General features: G+C 30.3%; 1 protein-coding gene and 3 long non-coding RNA genes across 6 annotated transcripts in view; 2 read left to right on the top strand and 2 right to left on the bottom strand.

The window, feature by feature from the left end:
• The window catches only part of LOC107398920 (uncharacterized), a 302351-nt gene that overhangs the window by 121870 nt on the left and 158426 nt on the right, over positions 1 to 22055 (bottom strand). The gene's annotated exons all lie outside the window — the stretch shown is intronic.
• LOC107398927 (uncharacterized) lies at positions 866 to 4567 on the top strand. Its single transcript, XR_010334807.1, has 4 exons — positions 866 to 1000; positions 1054 to 1903; positions 1957 to 2247; positions 2302 to 4567. It is a non-coding gene; the product is annotated as an uncharacterized LOC107398927 (long non-coding RNA).
• LOC135266667 (uncharacterized) lies at positions 4388 to 6959 on the bottom strand. 2 transcript variants are annotated; one of them, XR_010334804.1, is made up of 6 exons: positions 6945 to 6959; positions 5508 to 6804; positions 5297 to 5441; positions 5171 to 5229; positions 4619 to 5117; positions 4388 to 4566 (listed from the first exon to the last, which is right to left on the bottom strand). It is a non-coding gene; the product is annotated as an uncharacterized LOC135266667 (long non-coding RNA). The 2 variants fall into 2 exon arrangements; XR_010334803.1 differs by having other exon boundaries at positions 5297 to 6804.
• LOC135266668 (uncharacterized) lies at positions 15212 to 20478 on the top strand. Its single transcript, XR_010334805.1, has 5 exons — positions 15212 to 15353; positions 15410 to 16145; positions 16201 to 16359; positions 16416 to 16895; positions 16948 to 20478. It is a non-coding gene; the product is annotated as an uncharacterized LOC135266668 (long non-coding RNA).

Raw genomic sequence — 22055 nt, 5'->3', positions numbered from 1 at the left:
ATCTTACTTTAAACGTATAATTTAAAAAATGTACTATTTTCATATAGTGTTCTTGATCGTCTAGTGGCGGATCTCCTACATTGATGTAGGCAAATGTTAAATGATGTTGTAGACCTAACGGTATAATTACATCTTCAATTATATTTTTTATGATGAGTGTTTCATCTGAAAATTAAAAAAAAAATATATATATATATAATTAATTGTATGTAATAAAATAAACATACATTTTAACTTACCGAGAGAAAGATCATTGTTACCCATGAATATCAAATTCATTTTGATGATGGAATATTGAACATGTAAAACTAATCACTGTTTAAAGTGGATCGCATATATAGGAATGAATCCCCTCTATAACACATTTATCAAAGAAAAACAAGAATTTCCGTTTGCGTGATGCAAAATAACAAACAAAATTTTGTTTTTGTTTGCAAAATTGCAAAATTTTGTTTTTACCTTCAACTATATATATATTATTAGATACGATATGATATCAATAAACTAAATGTGGTTTAATCTTCTTCCTAACTTGAAAACAAACAAACAGAAACAAAAACAAAAGCAAAATTTGTTTTTTATAATAAAACAGGAAATTCTCAGATATAATATGATTTTATGAAAAAAAGTGGAAGTATATAGTTTTTTCGTTTATTATTATTATTATTATTATTATTATTATTATTACTCGTATATTAACCTGTTCTAACTTGTCTTATTAAGATAAGTTAGGAATTTGTTGTTTACCATAAAAACAGGATGTTCTTAGATAAGATAAGATTTTGTGGTTAACCAGAAATGGAATTACGTAGGTTTAACTTGTTCTAACTTGTTTTATTACGATAAGATATGTTTATTAACGTGTTCAGACTTGTCTTCTTATTCAGAAAAGATATTTAAGAAGTGGATATTATCATTTGATTCAGTTGGCTTCCATGAGTTATTCGGTAAACAAGTGAGTGATACCATTTTTTCAAATTCTTCTTTACAAAAGAAATAAGTAAGTGAGTTTTTGAAATTTTATTATTTACTTAAATGTATTTTTTATAATAGAAATGGAAAATAATCTTCCAAATAATTATGTAAATAATTATGACCCAGAATCTCTAATTGTTGATGAACCCTCAGCTTCAACAAATTTTGAAGACCCTTCAGGCAGTGAAAACAATGAAGTTGGTCCAGATGAAATTTTATTACAATTAAATCAACGAGGTGCATGTGAATTGCCTCCACTTATTAAAATAGATTCTCTAATTCAGAAGAAAGAATATAAAATAAGAAATCTCATAAGATTGAAAACAAAAACAGGATGGGGCATTATATGCGAAATTAATGAGGGTAACTTCTTTGTTCCTCAAAGAATTGTATCAACTTTAAATAACAGAGCCATAAAATATCTGTTAAGTGGAAAAGGTTCCGTAATAATTTACTTAGGGAAAAAAAATACGGGACAGGAGAACTGGGCTAATATTGTCGAGTTTAAAAAGATCACATAATTATGTCTGCTTCCCCGTTAACAACATTATCATCATCATCATCACCACCACCTCCATCACCATCAACATCAGCTTCTTCTTCTTCGACGTCGACTTTCGCATTATCATCTATAAACTTAGAGAAATTTATTGAAATTTTACGATGTCCAAAAAAATATAAATTTTTTTTACAAAACGCTATTTCCGATTATGATTATGAAACCTTTAAAAATTTTATTAGAAACAAGGAAAAAATTTTAGAAAATAATCAACAACAAGCAATAAGTTTAGGAGAGAAAAAAAAATATGAATACTACATTTCAAGAATAAAAACTTTATTCACGCATTTTCAAGAAAAAATATCCTCTTCAACAAAATATGGAAAAGGTTTACAACAAGATATACGTCAGAAAATTTCCTTTGTTAAAGTAAGCATTTTTTTTTAAATTATGAAACTAATTTAATTAATTTATATTTTTAGATTTCATCAGCTTTTAATAATCGGCTACGAACTTATTTAATCAGCAATAATTATTACATAGAACCGAAATATTTTTTTGAACATTGCAAGGAAATTCTAATTATCAAATTTGAAAAAAATTTACGAAAATTAGGAGCTTTTAAGATTAACATTATATTAAATTGTATTTATCAATTTAAAGTAACTAAAGAACATGCCTTTCGAAGTTTTAACCCTCAGAATCAATCAGTCTTTCACTCTGAAGAAATTCCTTCAATTTTAGAAAATTTATTTGATGCTCTATTAAATCAGGTAAAATATAAGTAATAACATTTATTTTTTTGTTAATTTTTATGAAATTTACAGATGGATGATTTCACTGAAAATAAGTCTGGTGAAACATTAGAAAGTATTGAAAATTTGAAGATTTCCATAAACAAATTATCGATATTTAATATATCGCAAAATGAAGAAGAAGATACCACCTCCCATTCTAGTGACTCTGGGGGAACATACATTCCTCTTCCTATTGAGCTGAAACGAAAAGGTTCTTGTTTTATTAATATTTTTAATAAGGATAATTATTGTTTTGTTTATTCTATTTTGGCTGCACTTTTTCCTGTTAATCACTCTAAATATGAGAGAGTTGAATCTTATCCTAGTAATGTTCATGAAATTTTAAACTTAAAAAATATTGAAATGCCTGTTAAAATAAAAGATATTTCCAAATTTGAAAAACAGAATCCTACTATTTCTATTAATGTATTTAAATTCAACGAAAAAACCCGACAAATTGACGGTTCTATTTATCATACAAAAAATGTAAAAGAAAAACATATAAATTTATTATATTTAACTAAAAATAATATTAACACTAATGGTCATTATTGCTTAATTACTAATCTTGCAAAAGCATGTGGAAGCAGCATAAGTAAAAATGAGCATCAAATATTTTTTTGTGATCGTTGTTTACAACATATTCCTTCGAAATCAAAAGATAAAATTGATAGACATAAACGAGATTGTTCAACATTTCCTGCAGTTAAAACAAGCTTACCTGAACCGAATTCTCCAGGAAGTCTTTTACATTTTTCACAGTTTAAATCATTGCTACGTTTACCATTTGTTATATATGCAGACTTATGTTCTTTTGATAGTAAATTAGATAGTTTTAAGACTTATAGAGGAGTGGTTTATTTCAGAATTAAAAGAAAGTTGCAAATTTGTAAATAAAATATTGTTAAAACAAAAGAAAATACTAAATAAACCTTTATCAGAATTAGAAAAAGAGTTACATGAAACAACTAATAATTGTAATTTATGTGGTTGCAACTTTACAGATAATAATACAAAAGTTATACATCATAACCATTTAACTGGTGAATTTATTTCTACAATATGCAATAATTGTAATTTACAAATTCAAATTTCAAATAAGTTGCCAGTTTTTTTACATAATTTGTCTGGATATGACGCTCACCTTTTTATTACAGAATTTATTAATAATTTTTCAGATATTGAAATAATACCATTGAATCATGAAAATTATATTTCATTTTCAGGAATACATTGTAACATGAAAATTACGTTTTTAGATTCTTTTCGCTTTCTACCTACATCATTTGATAAACTTAAAAATTACTGCTATTGCTAGACGACCTTAGTAGATAGAGATAGCCGGTTCAAAAACCACCTCCACCTCCCTCTACTGCGCATGTGTGAAAATTGTGTCAGTCAGCCGCAGACGCAAGCGCGTAATCGCAGCTCGCTGGCCTGCGACCAGCTGGTCAGCCGGCCTGCGGCCGACTGACGCCATTTGTGATGATGCAAATATATTTATGTAGTATAATAATAATAATAATAATAATAATCGTCGCCATCTTGGAAGTTTGAAAGTCGGCGGCGGTCATTTTTGTTTAATGGTAAATTGGCGCCAAATTTAAATTATTTCAAAATTAATATTTGAAATTAGTCGGCCATGTTTGTTTGTTAAAAAAAATGGCGCCAAAATTTTAATTTATTTAAAAATTAATATTGGGTGTAATGTTGGTAGCGCCGATGTCGTCACAAATTCCGCCTAAATTCTCACGTTAGATGGCGCCACGGTCTGCAAACTTTTCGCTAGATGGCGCTGCCGTCAGCGCAGCCGTCAATCAAAGATGGCGCTGGCCTCCATTTTTTTTTTTTAAACACACCCCCCGCCCGTTTGCGAATATGCAACCAAGAAAACAAGTAGTAGTAGTAGTAGTAGCTTTTTGGGGTTGTGAAATTTTTGGTTTTTGGGGTTGTGAAATTTTGAATATATGATTTTTGAAATGTGCAATTGTGAATACATGAAGTATATATACAATACATGCTGTATTGAGTTAAGCAAAATATTAGAAAATCATCGCGCTTGTCACTAATAACTAATAAAGGAAAGTCATTATTTTATCGATAAGGAAAAAAAACCTAGTATATGTAGTTTTTTATTTTTGTAATGTTGTTTGCCTAACTTGTCTGTTGCGCACCAAGTTTATTTTGTTATTTGTTTAAAATATAATGCAAAAAAAGTTGTTGTTGTTGTTGTTCCTTCCATGGGGAGTCGAACCTCAGGTAGGTAGAGTGGATAGTGCTGTCTATTTTGGAAACCTGAAAAAAATCATAAATTAGTTTTTTAAATAGAGGTGAACATGACACTTACCAAAAAATTTTACATTAATCTTCGTGAACAATACGTTCGAAATTAAAAATGTGGGCATCATGTTCCTGATTTCCATTAGCTTGCTTACGTCCCATATAAATCAAATAAGATCCGAGTCCTTCCATTAGTGTCGTAATTATGGTATCATTCATAACTGCTGTTAGTCGTTTAGGTAAAAAAACTTTACCGACGTTGTCCAGATATGCTACCATCATAACCCCATGTTGTGTGTTTGCCTTGGTTAAATTGATGATTTTATATTTCTTGTTCACTTCCAAATCGTTGGCACTGACATATGTATCAGTATATTCACAGGCAGCAATTTTATTCAGATTTAATAGTTGATCAGCCATTACAGAATCCTTTGAAATTTAAATGCAAAAATACACAGCGGAGCACATACAACTTCTCACAAAGATAGTTTTAATAAAACTGGTGAAATGTGTAAAAAACGGAACTTTTATAATCAATTTTTGCGGTTAACAGATAACACGCTTTCCTAAAAAATAAAAATGAAATAAAATATGATTTAATACTAATTTTGTGGTTTACCTTATCGTAGGAATTTTGTGACGCACTTTTTGTTTGATAAAAATTTGATAAAAATTTTCCTAAAAAATTAAACACATTTTTAGCAATCAAATGTGGTAAACAAATTTAAAAAATTAAAGAATTTACCAAAAAAAGATTATTTATGTTGGTTTTAGAGAAGAATTCAGTAGTCTGAATCGGAAGAATTTGTGGATGAAGAACTTGTGCCGAAGTCAATATTTTCGATAAACTTACGATGCGTCTTTTTGGCACAACTTTTGTAGGTCTGAAGCTGAAATTAGATGTTTAAATTAGATGTTTAGAAAGAACGTTTTATTAAGTTGTAATATAAACTTACTGTAAACAAACACTGATGAATACACCAACTACACCAACTATCTTCTTCACGAGTATAATCTGTTAAATTTTCAACCAGGACTGCATTGTGTGTAATAATCTTTTTAAAAGATAATTTTTTCAATTGAATTAAGATGGGTTCTCGCGGACAATTAATGTTAAATATAGATAAAGTTTTAGGTCCCGCTTGTATGACACTCTTAGTAAACTCATCATATTCAAAGTAATTATTTTCATTAAAAAAGTACAGCTTTCCGTTTAAATATCTAAATGTCCTTGTTATTTTATTAGGAACACCTTCAAATAATTCGTTTGTTAAACCAGGAACATTATATCCAGAGATGCAACTAGATAATGTAATATATGTATTATCTCTGAGAAAAAGATAAATACCACCTGAGTAAGTTGTTATCGCTGCCGAAATTGGACTTGATATTTTAAATTCTTCGCTTATAGATTTCGGATAATTAGTTTTAAATCTAAAAGTAGATAATGAAAAAAATATAAACTTCAGCTTTTACAATAATTACTATATCATCTGTTGAGGGTTTATGATAAATTGTTGTAAATTCTTCAAAATCTTTTGGTAAAAAATGTTAACCGCCCAGTAATTAATTAAGGTTTTGGATATGAATTTTTACCTATTTCAATTAAACAAATCCACTTTTTTTATAAAAGATGTATAAATGTGTTTTAACTATTAGAAATGTATATATTGTTTGTAAACTATTGGATATAAATTTTTTGGGGAAAATGATTGTAACGATAAATTAATAATCAAATACAACTGGATATTTATAAAATTTTTGATTCATAAATTTACAAGAAAAAAACGTTAGACAGGAAATAAGATCACAAAAATAATCAGAATGAATATTATTTTTTATTATACATAAAACAAACTACATACTTAAACTAAAAAAGTCATACACCTAAATAAATTTTTAATTGCAGTTTTTAAGCCAAACCTAACGCTATGAACATCATAAAAAACGCTATGAACATCATAAAACGATCCAACATGTATGAGGTTTAATGTACCCATACCCAAATGTCAATTATACCCCGCTCCTCATCGGTGTCTATCGCGGCGGTCAAGCGCCCCACGGTAAAAATATCAAAATAACCTCCAAGGGATGGGGGCGGTTCCAGTCGCAGATAGATGTTAATAAGGGAAACCCACTCGAAGGTGCCCGCGGGAATTTGGGTGAGGAGGTGGTCCACCTCCTCTTCGGTTAACCCAGCGTGGTTAACAACCAAATCTGGGTTATAGTCCCCATAGTAACCTGCGGGATGTTCTGTAACAAAAGAAAGAGAAATTTAATAAATAGATTACATTAATTTATTAAGACTGATGATGAAGTGTTGTAATTAAATTTCAAACAATTGATTCGGAAAAAATTTAAAATAAAATAATGTAAAAATTATTTCTACTTACTAGACATGATGGTTGTGTTGACTGTTGATATTTCAATAAAAATTATTTCACACACTAAAAGTTGATCCCTTTATACTTTTTGTAATCTTAACTAGAGTGGAGAGGGCAGGTTAATGAAGTAGGAGAAGGAAACGAGATTAAAACTTTAAACGTTTATTTCGGTAAATTCTGAATTACATAATTATAAATAAACCGTACATTATTAAGACTACAGATACATATTTTAGTTTTTAAGTAATGATGCATACATAACGGAAGTTGTGGTTGCAATTTTGGACAAGAGTTTGCTTCCTCCAAATTGATGATCCTAGGGTAAAAGTCCTTTGAATCGAAAAATTGTCTTAAAAAATCCTCTTTAACGCTTCCTTTTACGTAAATAATATCGATAACATCATCGATAATATTTTCTTCTAGTATGTTATAAATATTTTCATAGTCGATATTTCCACTGTTGTAACGTAATAGATGATGATTTAATTCTAAATATTTCACTTGTTTTTTTACATCTGCACTTAGTTGACGAAACGGCACCGGTGATTTAAACAAATAGTGACCAGTTCGATGTCCATCAAATATTGTTAATTCTTTAACGATGAATTCAGGTATATAAAATCCTTGAACATCAATCACTACTACCTTCATGTTGAACACTTAAATCTAGACTGAAAAATTTGTTCACGATGAGCAGAATTTAAGATCTCCTTTAAAATATTTTTCATTTGATTAATTCTAAACTTAAACCTTTCTCTGTCTGCAGCGCATTGTATCCAATAGTTTCCTTTTCTAGCATCTTGATAAGCATATGACCAAACTATTAGATTATGTACTTCCGGAGCACTATCACTTATAGTAACACTTTTTTTCATCCTTATATCAGTTGTCTAATTATTCCTGTTAACGGATAGTACTGCATTATTCTATCATGAATGATAATACAATAAGCTCTTGTATCGGCTGGGAAATTATTATCGCTTTCAAATTCTAAGCTGATATCAATGGTGGAACTTCGAATTGCTTCGTTTTGCTTGGAACAGTCTAATACAAATATCGGTCTTTTTGTATAATCTGTATAGCTTAATATAGGTTCAGCACGATCTTTTCCATTAAATTCCTTATAAAAATCAACGTAAGCTTGATATGCTTCTAAATATTTATTTTTAGCAAATTGTAGTTTCCATGTTTCATATGGATAAACATTTGAATTCAACCATAAACGTACGCTTCTTACATCACAATGATCAAATAGAGTAACATCAGACTTTGGATTATTTTTTCGGTTTGTTTGAAAGCAAACGATAATAAATCTTGGTCTTTCTAATTGAGTAGATGTTTTAACTCTCCAGATGTCGTTATTAGTTTGTCGAACTGATGGAAGTTCATGAATTTCCCATTTTCTGAACGGTAACGATATAACACGATCTTTGTTGATCCCTTCTAATATAGTTAATTTAATTTCATCATTTGGGTAAACATGTTTTGCTTTTAATTCAATATTGTTAATCTTAAGTGTCGCTTTTCTCGTTCCGGTAGAAATGAAACAATTAGCATCGTTACGACTTCGTATTAATCGAAGTTTTTGATGACCGCTAACTATCCGATGATAATCAAATGGTAAATTTAACAGATAAGATAAAGGGATTCTAAATGAAAACGTATTATCAGTTTCATTAAATGTCTTCAGTTGTTGACTTTCTTGATCATTCCATCCAGCGAGAGTTAATGCTCTTACTTCATCTTTGCCATAACATAGAAAAGTTTTGATTGTAGATACTGTTCCGACTTCACGTACACTATCTAACTCAACATTATTCAATTCATAGCTTACATTCTCAAATAAATATGCTGCTGCATTATTAGTCAAGGTTACATTTCCACCGCCAGTTTCCGGTACCGGATCTGGTATGAACTCACCGTCCACTTGTATAAATGATTCAAAGAGAGAAATCCAAATATCTCTCTGATTAATTATAATTTCGATTTCATCATTGTTATCGAAAGATCTTACTTGCGGACTATATGTATGTTCTTCCTCTTTACTTATGCTGTCGTCTATTTCCGGTGAACTGTAAACCTGAAGTTTGCTGGCGGACATTATATCCTAACGATTTAAGAATCTGCACGCTCTGATGTGATAATGTCGACTGATGACAAGATACTGACTGATAATTTGATGGATTGTATGATTTTTTATATTGATTTTGAAACACTAAACCCATGTTTATGCTTCTTTTTTCAGAGCAAGACGAATATTGATTGTTTGACCGTTAAAATCTATAGGACAATGGTCTTGATCAACAATATCAATAGTTAGGTTAGGTATATTGGATCTATTAATGATAGGTAAATAAATAGGATTTAATGGTTCCACAAAAATCTGTTCGGCTGGACTAACACTTAAAGCAGTTTCATAAAGAGTATGAGATTCTTTGTTTTTGTAGAAAGAACCTCTTACAATATTACACTCGATACGTATTGTATTAACCTTAATTATGTTAACAGGTAAATCACTTTCATGTAATTGTCTTGCTTTAAGTTTCCTTTTAGAAAAACCTAACAATTTACCAATACTATCTTCGTGAGCGAAATTAATGTCGTAAATACTAAATATCTCACACTTTAATGTGTTTTCGTTAGCCTTCAATGAAAATGTATTCTGTTTTTGAGCATCAGTTGCAGATCGTCCACTAAGAATAATTTGTATATATTTTTCTATAGCAGCTATTTCATAAGCACCTTTCGGAAATGTTATCACTTTTTCTTCAGTAGTGTTCGGAGCAAAATAATAAAATTTATTTGTACCCTCTTCTATATTTGGTATATTATTGTTAGTATAAAAACCGATTAAAGCTATAGAATAATTCGAATTTTCTTCAAGGTCAATGGGTGGCTCATAGTGTTCAGACAGCGTACTTTCAACACCTGTTAGGGAGAATGTCTTATACATGACTGAATAAAATACATGATTATCTCATCTTTTATTATGTAAAAACATCAAACATAAATGTCCGCAATTATATGATAAAAATTGATAACGATCATGATTAAAGTAAATATTACAATTTCCTAAGTATCGTACTAATTCTAGAGGTGGCTTTAGATTTCCATAACTATCAAAATAATCAACCTGTTTATTTGTTTTTCTATAACAAACCCAATGAGTTCCGGATCCTTTTTTAGAGTCCAAATTAATGATAGCACATTCTGTCTTATCAGGTTTCATATGAATTAATTCATCTCTCATAAAAACGCCTTTAAATTTGGGTAGTTTTAATAATTTAGCATATCTTCTTAAATCATTATCAGTTAGTGCCCTATTAGGCAGTTTTATTGGTAGTTTTTTGGAAATTTACGTAAATACAATCCATAACCTCGTGGTTGCTTTCGAAGATATAAACCACTTCCCGCCTTCCCGATAGCGATATCTTCCAGTACTTTATTATGACGTTTATTCTCATCTAATTTCTGTTTCGCTGCTTTAGCATCATTTACAGCTTTAGTTATAGCAGCAGCACCTCCGCCCATAGCCCCTAAGGCACTAAGTCCTCCAAAAATTAATGGTAACAATGGTAAAAATCCTCCTGTTTTTATAGGTATAATACGAGGAATTTTTATACGCTTACGACCTCCAGATTTTCTAACTGCTATACGAGCAGCTGATAATGCAGATTTTATATTATCATATCCCTTATTTTCTAAATTTGATAAAAGAGCTTTATGAAAAGGTTGTTGTTTTTTCTGTGTCCTCTTTCTAGATTTCTTTGTCTTCCTTTTCGATTTTTTCCTTTGGATTCCCATACCTAATTTCCTTTTGACTTTCATTGCGTTAGTTACAAACCAGGCACTTGCTTTTTCACCAAATGAAGCGTCTTTAGACTTAACACGTGACCATGCACTATCTTCTAAAATTCGATCCGCTTGATGTCTATCTTTTAAATCGTTGGAATTAGCGTAAGCTATATCGTGCGTTTTACAAAAGCTGTCAAGCTTGTTTATTCCAGGATCACCTCGTTCTAACCGTTTCTTAAGTTTTGTACCAGGTCCGCAATATTGATATCCTGGTAAATGTAATTCAAAAGGTAATTTATTGATTGCAGTATTTAATAGTCCTTCCCCTTTGAAAGACAACATTTAACTGAACTTTTTTCCCTATATAAACCTTCTTATAAATGTTTTTAATTTAGTATGAAAATGAAAGTGTTAAAGCAAAAATTACAATTACCTATCATAAATCATGATTATAATAATGTTGATAATAAACATAAAATGTCTCATCGACATGGTACACTTTTACCCGAATCAATACGTTGTATAATTTGTGGACCTTCTGGTGGAGGAAAAACTAACATATTATTGTCTTTATTGTTTGATCCCAACGGATTGAAATTTGAAAACATATATATTTATTGTAAATCATTATATCAACCGAAGTATAAACTGCTTAGTGATGTGCTACAAAAAATTAAAGGAATGGAATATAACCAGTATGAACATAATGAAGACGTGCTAGATCCAAAAGATGCAAAAAATAACTCTATTTTTATATTTGATGATGTCATAATGTGTAATCAAGCTAAGATAAGGGATTACTTTTGCATGGGCCGGCATAAAAATATTGATAGTTTCTATCTCTGTCAAACATATACAAAAATACCGAAACATTTAATTCGAGATAATGCAAATTTATTGGTAATATTAAAACAAGATCTGTTAAATTTAAAACATGTATATGAAGATCATGTTGGTGCTGATATGAAATTCGAACAATTCTGTGAAATATGTCAGGAATGTTGGAAAAACCAATATGGTTTTTTGGTTATATGTAAAGATAATGAATTAAATAAGGGTCGATATAGAAAAGGGTTTGATCATTTTATTCAAGTGTAGAGTGATATCTATTTGAGAACGTTTCCAGACCGGTTAATATCAGTTTCACAGCGGTTAGTATCGGTGCGATATCGGTTAATACCGGTTCCAAAGCGGTTAGTATCGGTTAGATACCGGTTAGAGACCGGTTAATATCGGTCTCAGACCGGTTAGTATCGGTGTGATATTGGTTAATACCGGTTCCAGAGCGGTTATTATCGGATAGAGACCGGTTAATATCGGTTTCAGACCGGTTAATGTCTGTTAAAAAGCAGTTCCTGATCGGTTTGAGATCGGTTAATATCAGTTTGAGACCCGTTATAATAGCAGTCGAATAAGAAGTTATATAAACAATAATTCTGATTTGTTCGGTTAGTTTATAACATTAAGCGGTAATGATGGGTACCAAACCAGATCAAAACCTTAAAAGACATATATTAAAAGCAGCTGATTCAATTCGAAAGAAGTATAAAGCCATAAAGTTAAACAGCAGTGAAGCGGATGAGTCAATTAAAAAGCTTTTTCAGCCTGTTATAAATCCTTTAGAAGAAATTTCAATAAAATTGGAGAAGCAATCTCCACCACCACAGCAACAACAACAAAAACAACACAAAAGACCAAAACATCATATTCAAAAGCAAAGGAAACAATTTCTTAAACTACCAAAAAAAGAAAAGATTAAACAAGAACTTGAACTACCAGTTGAAGAAACATATGAACCTAGTACATCACTGCGACAACCAGAAGAAATATATGAGTCATTACCAGAAATAAAAGAAGAAGATGAAGAAACCAAATCTGACACTATGGATGATTTAATTAATAGCAGACATATTTTAGATGAATTTTTAGAACAATATCCTCCAGTTGCGAGAAATGCAATAGAAGCAGTTTTAGAGAAAACCAGTGATCAGACATTTGGTCCTAGATATAATTCAAAAGAGAATAAACTATTTATGGGTAAACATGAATTAATAATCAGTCAAAATGGTGATTTAATTTTAGATAATGAATCATTTCCTGGTACTCCTGGTTTATACAGACTAATATTTTTTAAAAACCCTGAAGATAAATACACTCAAATTACAAAAGAGGATCGGTCAGCATACAAAAAAATACTTGAAATTTCTAATACACATAGAAAAAATAATGATCCCACAAAACAACTAAAAGGTCATAGAGGTGTAAAATATACTCAAATTGTGCAACCAATGTTTACTTCATTTCCTAAATCTCCGTTTATTGGTGAAGGATTATTCACTAATAAACGTGTAGAATATGTTTACTGGGATGACATAAATGAATTAGTGTCACGTCTAGCATTATTACATACAGCGACAAAAGCGGGTAACAATTCCCATCTGAATGAAATTTTATCAATAGAAGAAGAATTAAAGGAATGTGGTGTAATATATTAGGCTTAAGTTTTTTTCTGGTTAATCCTCAGTGTTGAAATGCCCATTGATCTATTCGGACGTAAAGTGTTATCAGCATCAAGTGCATTTTTTAAATCTACACCATCACCTTTTGTTTTCACTGCTGATGGTGACCTTGATTTAAAACATCATAGAATCTGTAACATTAATGATCCAACAGAAGACAAAGATTGTGCGAATAAGGTATATATTGATTTAGTAAGTAAACAAATATACCAAAAGATGGAAGGAGTAATAGCTGCTTTAACGGATTTAAATAATAATGTTCATAAAGCAGATGCTATATGGATGGATAAATTTAATCAGTTAAACTTAACCATGAATGTTAAGTACAAAATACTTGATGAAAAAATTGATAATATAATTGCTACAATTCCTCACACGATTGAATCAGAATTGCATAACAAACATTTAAGTATAAATTATGAAATCGATAACAAGTGGAAAAAATTTATGAATAATTCAAATGAGATAACCAGACGAATAAAAAAACTTGAAGAACGCTTTGAAGGAATCGATAGTATTAAGATAAAACCAGAAACCATTTCCAAACGTTCTAAAGCAGGTGATACAGATCAACTTGAAAATGTACCTATATCAAAGAAAAGGAAAGTAACAGATTCATATGAAAATAGTGAAAGATAGAACCCATGCCTCATAATAAAAACAAGTGTCCTCCAGGTCAAATGTCAGATCGTCATGGAAATTGTAGAGAAGTGTACCGTAAATAAGCAATGGTTCGACTAAAGCAAGTTAGTGATGTAAAGCAAAAATTGGTAAACGAGATATTTAAACCTGCACGCAGGAATTTTAAACGAAGACGTACTATAATTAAAGGATTGGATGATTTATGGCAAGTAGATTTAGCAGAAATGCAAAATTTATCTTATCATAATAATGGATTTAAATATATTTTAGTCGTAATCGACTGTTTTTCTAAATTTTTATGGACCAGACCACTGAAATCGAAATCAGCTAATGAGGTTAGCAGAGCTATGGAATCAATACTGAAGAATGAAAAAGAACGAATACCAAAGAATTTACAGTCAGATCAAGGAAAGGAATTTTATAATACCACTTTTCAGGATTTGATGAGACGTTATAATATTAATCACTATAGTACGTACAGCGTTAAAAAAGCAGCAATTGCTGAACGAGTTATACGTACTTTAAAATCCAAAATTTATCGATATTTTACGTTATTTGCGACACATAAATGGATAAATAAATTGCAAGAGATAACCAAAAATTATAATACTACAATACATCGAACAACAGGAAGGAAACCCACAGAGATAAACGCTTCGAATCAAGGAGACATAACAGCATATGATCATCTAAAGATTGTTGATAAAAACAGAAAAAAATTTAAAGTCGGAGATTTCGTAAGAATTAGCAAAGAAAAGATGTTATTTGAAAAAGGATATACACCCAATTGGTCAACGGAAATTTTTAAAATCAGTAAGATTAATCTAACCAATCCTGTAACATTTCTGCTAGAAGATAAAGAAGGTCAACCAATCAAAGGAGCTTTTTATATTTGGGAATTATCAAAAACTCAATATCCTGACGTCTATTTAGTTGAGAAAGTGATTCGACGTAAAGGAACTTAATTATTTGTGAAATGGTTAGGTTTACCAGATAATCAGAATAGTTGGATTGAAATGAAAGATATTACCTAATAAATAAGAAATATATATACGATATAATTATTTAACGTCTAATTTAGTTCCATTTAAGATGGCAACGAGTGTAGAACCTGTTATAAAAAAAGTGCTGCATTTTGAAAAAACCATAAGCGATATTCGATTACTAATGAAACTGGAACTACTGAAATTAGGACCGTGCCAGTTGATGGATATATTTCATAAATTACCGGAAACATATCAACAAGATCATGATATAAAGCTGAATCTACCATGTTTACAACATTATTATAACAGTTTTGACGAAGATCAGTTTGATGGTCCTCCTTCATCAATAAATAATTGTGTTTCGTGTATTTTAGATGATACAGGAAGCCAACAACAACAACAACAACAACAACAACAACAACAACAACCCACTGCGTTTCAAGTGTAATGCCTCTTTTGAACTCATCACTCATCTTGTTTGTTACTCTTATACAAAATGTGTTGTACGTGCAAAAACCGTTAGATGTTGTAGATATGTACATCGTCTTCACTAGTGAAAGTCCTAACAACACAAGATGGTCTCCTCTCTGGAAAAGTTTATTTTTCAACGATGTTGATTACCAATGGAAGAAGATGAATCTGGGTTATTTGAGCAATACTGCAATAGAAATATTTAAATATGAAAATGTTTCTATAGCAAACTCTGTAATATATTTTAAATTAAGACTAGTTTTTACCAATAGTAATTATATTGATACTGACTGGAAGAGACTTATACTTAATGATCATGATGTAGTTTCAATAAAAAATTGTTTTAATCATGTTCCTACCTTTTTAGCAATGTTTGGAATTGTTTGTACATGTTGGATCGTTTTTATGATGTTCATAGCGTTAGGTTTGGCTTAAAAACTGCAATTAAAAATTTATTTAGGTGTATGACTTTGTTAGTTTAAGTATGTAGTTTGTTTTATGTCTAATAAAAAATAATATTCATTCTGATTATTTTTGTTATCATATTTCCTGTCTAACGTTTTTTTCCTTAAAAACGTTAAATTTTTATCAGTTATATTTTGAATTTTTTGAATTTTTACGTAAGGAACCACAATATCCGGTTGCAAAGTTTATGGAATATAAAATCATATCGCATCAATGATTAATTCATTTCTACTTCGACTGTCCGTGTATGAAAGTAATCATGTTCAAGTGCTCTCAATGCGATAACAAGTTTACTCGCAAAGATGCTTTAACACGTCATGTAAAAAAACATAGTAAGTAAATACATTTTACGTTATAGAAATTGTTTTAATTAAGAGCATTTTTAAGGTGATAAATTATCTAAACTCACTTGCACCGGATGTAAAACGTCATTTACGAGATTTGATAACTATAGGCGTCATATTACAAATTCATCATTGTGTTCAATGGATTCGGATGATATGACTCCTAAAAAAGCCCGCCTGACAACTAGAACACCTTTACAAGGTATTTTTGTAAATATTCTTTATATTATTATTATTATAACTTGTTTTTGTTTTTAGAAGTTACTACTAACGCTCCATCATGTTCATTTCATCAATTTTGTGAAATATGCAATAGTCACTACAGAGGATCCAGATTAAACCATTTACGTTCTTTAAAACATAAAAGTGTCATCTCCGCCAAAATTAATGATGATGATGATTTCGTTGAAGAATATCAAGTTGCCTTCAAATCAAGAATTACCTCATACCGATTGAAAAATTCACAACTAGATGACTTGGAAGTGTGCAATTTTTTTGAAAGAAATCAAGATAAACTTATCACTTTAATAACTAGAAAACTGAGAGAATTTAACCAACTTAAAATTAATTTCGAACTTTTTGCTAAATATATTTTACCTTCTAAAGACATTATCGAAATCAAATCATTCAACACTAAAAATATCATCATTTCAATATCGACAAATATTAAGGTAGAACTGGAAGAAATATGTGGCGTCATAAAAAACAAAATGAGTGAATTCTTGGAAAAAGATAGTGGTAAGTAATATCAATTTTATTTATAAACATATTATTGTATTAAATTTTTTAGGTTGGATTTTAATGGAAATTTTGTTTTTGGAACTTAATATCAACAAATTCAATCCACTACGTGCATCAACATATATACCATTACCGAAGGACATAGCGAAGCGGAGAGCGGTTATCAATATTCATAATGATGATAATGAATGTTTCAAATGGTCTGTTTTGGCACACCTTCATTCAACTGAAGTAAATGTTAATCGACATCGAGTTGATGCTTATCGTGAGTTTGAAGAGGAATTAGATTTTACAGATATTTCATTTCCGGTTAAATTAACTGATATTTTTAAATTTGAAGCACTTAATAATATTAGTGTAAATGTCTATGGAACAGAGCAGCGTTTTGATCATGAAAAAGGTAAATGGGTATCAGATATTATAGGTCCCTTTTATTTAACTTCTAAGAAACGAGACATTCATGTAAATTTATTACTTATCGTAGACGATGAAAGAATGATCAAACATTACTGTCTGATAAGCAACATTTCTCGATTAATAAGTTCACAACTTTCCAAACATAATCATGCTAAATTTATATGTAACGGTTGTCTATTATTTTTTTCGAGTGAACAAAAATTAGTTAAACATCGTAAGTATGCTTGTAATGAAGTTGTCACTACATTACCAACTTCTGATCTGATTATAAATAAATTTGGTAAAGAAGTGCCTGGTAATGAATTAACATTTCAAAATTTTGATAAATCTCTTAAAGTTCCTTTTGTATTTTATTTCGATTTTGAATCTATTTTAAAACCTTTACGCAATGATAATTCAGCCGATAATATCCGTACAATTGTTACACATTTACATGAACCATATAGTTTCGGATATTACATAAAATGTGCATATAATGATAATTTATCAATTTATCGGACTTATCGAGGAAAAGATGCTCCTAAAATTTTTGTGAAATGGTTGCAAGATGATGTAAATAGACTTTATCACGATCACCTCAAACATATCGTACCACTTGAAATGACTCCGTTAGATGAATTGGTTTTTCAAATATCTACCCATTGTCATTTATGTAAAGAACCTTTCAAAACAGATTACGGAAGTCTAAATTGTGATAGAGTTCGTAATCATTGTCACTTAACAGGTGAATTTTTAGGACCTGCACATTCTATTTGTAATTTAAATTATAAGATTCCAAAATATATCCCTGTTTTTTGTCATAATTTAACTAATTATGATAGTCATTTATTTATTAAAGCTTTAGCAACAGAAAAGACCATCATTAATTGCATTGCTCAAACTAAAGAAAAGTATATTACATTTTCAAAAAAAATTTTAGTTGATAAGGTCATGAACACGACTACAAATACAGTTGACAATATTTTTATAACGCTTAGATTCGTAGATTCGTTCCGTTTCCTTTCTTTTTCATTAGATAAATTATCTCAGACTTTAACTTCTAATGAATGTCTAACCATTCGGAAACACTTTCCGGACGATAACCAATTTAATTTGATAAGACAAAAAGGTGTTTTTCCATATTCATATTTGGATTGTTTTAATAAGTTAGATGATACCAGTTTACCATTGATTCAACAATTTTATGATAATCTTAATAAAACTGATATCAGTGAACATGATTATGAGCGAGCACAGGAAGTCTGGAATCTATTTGATTGCAAAACGTTAGGTGATTATTCCGACATTTATTTAAAGTCTGATGTTTTGTTACTAACAGACATTTTTGAAAATTTCAGAAAGGTTTGTCTCAAAATTTATGAACTAGATCCAGCTCATTACTTAACAGCACCTTCATTAGGCTGGGATGCTATGTTAAAAATGACTGGAATTAAATTCGAATTGTTAACTGATATAGACATGGTACATTTCTTTCGAAAATCTATTAGAGGAGGACTTTGTCAATGTTCAAAACGTAAAGCAGTAGCAAATAATAAGTTTTTATCAAATCATGATCCTTCTAAACCAACTTCTTTTATAATGTACCTTGATGCAACCAACTTGTATGGAGCAGCAATGTCTGAATATTTACCTTATAGCGGTTTTCGATGGGAAGATCCTAATGAATTCAATGATAACCTAATTCTCAATTTGACAGATAACGCTGATGTAGGTTATATATTCGAAGTTGATTTAGAATATCCTTCTGAATTACATAATCTTCACAACGATTTACCATTTTGTCCTGAAAAATTTATTCCTCCCTCTAGTAAAACTGAGAAACTTTGCGCAACCTTGAACAATAAAGTACACTATGTTTTACATTATCGAAATTTAAGACAAGCTATACAAGGTGGTTTAAAATTAATTAATATTCACCGTGTTTTAAGTTTTAATCAATCACCATGGTTGAAAACATATATTGATTTAAATACAGAAATGCGTAACAAATCAAAAAACGCGTTAGAAAAAGATGTATTTAAATTAATGAATAATTCAGTTTTTGGTAAAACCATGGAATCAATTGATAAAAGAGTAAACGTGAAATTGGTAACATCATGGAATAATATAGGTAGAAAACCAGGTGCTGAAAGTTTAATTGCACGACCAAATTTTAAAAATTCATCTATCTTTACACCAAATTTTGTAGCTATTCAATTAGAGAACGAAAAAGTTTTCTACAATAAACCTCTGTATGTAGGTTTTACTATTCTAGATATCAGTAAAACTATTATGTATGATTTTTATTATAATTTCATAAAACTTAAATACGGTAACAATGCAACGCTTTTGTATACCGATACTGATAGTTTAGTAATTGAAATTTTTTGTGAAAATATTTATGATGATATTAAATCTAATATAGAGCGTTTTGATACTTCAAATTATAAAGCAGAAAATATTCATGGAATACCTGTATCGTCTTCTGTCATCGGGAAGATGAAAGATGAATATAAAGGACGTGTAATATCAGAATTTTTAGGAACAGGTGCTAAAGCATATTGTGTGGATGTTGAAGGTGAATTATCTAAAAAAGCTAAGGGTATTAAACACAATGTAATTACAAGTGAATTACATAAAATTGACTACCAAAACGCAGTTACTGTTCCAAACACTGAAATTATTAAAGAAATGAATATCTTTCGTTCGAAGCTTCATAACATTTACACAGAATTAAAGAAAAAAATTGCTTTATCTTTCAAAGATGATAAACGTTACATCTTAAACAATTCTGAAGGTAGAACATTATCTTGGGGTCATAAAAATATTCTTCCTCAAACTCAGGAATAATATTTAATTTGTATTGTAGTTATTGTATTATAATGTTTATGTATTATAATATGTATGTATGTATGTACTTATATTTAGATGTAATAAACAATTAAAGTAATTTATTGTTTTTATTATTATCCATTAACCAAATAGCTTATGTGAATTTGTTTCAGGTTTCCAAAATAGACAGCACTATCCACTCTACCTACCTGAGGTTCGACTCCCCATGGAAGGAACAACAACAACAACAACTTTTTTTGCATTATATTTTAAACAAATAACAAAATAAACTTGGTGCGCAACAGACAAGTTAGGCAAACAACATTACAAAAATAAAAAACTACATATACTAGGTTTTTTTTCCTTATCGATAAAATAATGACTTTCCTTTATTAGTTATTAGTGACAAGCGCGATGATTTTCTAATATTTTGCTTAACTCAATACAGCATGTATTGTATATATACTTCATGTATTCACAATTGCACATTTCAAAAATCATATATTCAAAATTTCACAACCCCAAAAACCAAAAATTTCACAACCCCAAAAAGCTACTACTACTACTACTACTTGTTTTCTTGGTTGCATATTCGCAAACGGGCGGGGGGTGTGTTTAAAAAAAAAAATGGAGGCCAGCGCCATCTTTGATTGACGGCTGCGCTGACGGCAGCGCCATCTAGCGAAAAGTTTGCAGACCGTGGCGCCATCTAACGTGAGAATTTAGGCGGAATTTGTGACGACATCGGCGCTACCAACATTACACCCAATATTAATTTTTAAATAAATTAAAATTTTGGCGCCATTTTTTTTAACAAACAAACATGGCCGACTAATTTCAAATATTAATTTTGAAATAATTTAAATTTGGCGCCAATTTACCATTAAACAAAAATGACCGCCGCCGACTTTCAAACTTCCAAGATGGCGACGATTATTATTATTATTATTATTATTATACTACATAAATATATTTGCATCATCACAAATGGCGTCAGTCGGCCGCAGGCCGGCTGACCAGCTGGTCGCAGGCCAGCGAGCTGCGATTACGCGCTTGCGTCTGCGGCTGACTGACACAATTTTCACACATGCGCAGTAGAGGGAGGTGGAGGTGGTTTTTGAACCGGCTATCTCTATCTACTCTAGTTCCAGATCAACCTTCAAAGGAAGAATTCCTAATAGCGTAACGGCTAACCTCAACAAGTGCCTTTTTTCATCACTGATAAAAGGCCTACCGAGGAATTTGTATTTAATCCAAGTGACAAAAATCAGGGAACCGATACAGGAAAAAATACGTTTTATTTCTGGCCATCCGAGACCTTCTTGTATAGGAGCTAAATTAAATGATTCAGGTTATTTAGTACATTTGTTAGTTACATTTATACTTAACGAGACTTCATATCTAAGTTTTATGAAGTTTATTGCAAATTCTACTTTGTATGAGTTAAGTTTACAAGTTAATAAAACTTTTACGAATACCCTTTTCTACATCAACACGTTTTAATAAATGAAAATTTCAAGTAAAATTTTTGCATAAATGCAACGTCACGCACTTCCCCATTTAATTAAAAATTTGTTAAATTTGATGTGCTAATGATTAATCGGCGAACTGTTCGGAGAAGCTTTATTATGTCATACGGTGTAATTTTTACAGCTGGTATTGTATTACACTTTAAAATTGATCACTTGAGTGTTGACATAAGGTAGTCATTAGTCATCGCAGAGACTAATTAGAGTAGGAAGGCGGGTATGAAATGGTGTGTCAAGAATGGGCGGTGAAGGTCACGTGAGCTTTTTAAAATTTCTGATTTGGCATGAACATGTTAAAAAATTAAGTGTGGTCGCCCCGACGCATACGGCCCGGAGAAGAGTTATGTTTTTCTTTAATGAAAGGTTATATGTCGCGCTATAAATTTTTCCTAAGCTTTTA

Source organism: Tribolium castaneum, chromosome 7 (assembly GCF_031307605.1).
Source record: "Tribolium castaneum strain GA2 chromosome 7, icTriCast1.1, whole genome shotgun sequence".
NCBI lineage: Eukaryota > Metazoa > Arthropoda > Insecta > Coleoptera > Tenebrionidae > Tribolium > Tribolium castaneum.
This window is presented reverse-complemented; position numbering and strand designations above follow the sequence as displayed.